Here is a 227-nt window from a genome sequence, read left to right as displayed (position 1 = left end):
CCCCCCCCCGGAGCGCCTCCTCCTCCGTCTCCCCCTCTCCCTAGGAGGGGCCGTCTCGCAGGCGGAGGGAGGGCGCGGAGGAGGGAAGAAGGGGTGTTTGGAGAAGCTCCCGCTCCCCGCCCGGGGACCTCGCACCCGCGCCGCCACTCTCTCTCCCAGCCGCCTACCCCCCTCCTCCCCGCAACGCCGGGGCGCGAGAGCTTTCGGGGATCGCTGGAGCGAGGCGG

This window comes from Microtus ochrogaster, unplaced genomic scaffold (assembly GCF_000317375.1).
Source record: "Microtus ochrogaster isolate Prairie Vole_2 unplaced genomic scaffold, MicOch1.0 UNK90, whole genome shotgun sequence".
Classification (NCBI taxonomy): Eukaryota; Metazoa; Chordata; class Mammalia; order Rodentia; family Cricetidae; genus Microtus; species Microtus ochrogaster.
Note: the sequence above shows the minus strand (reverse complement) of the source record.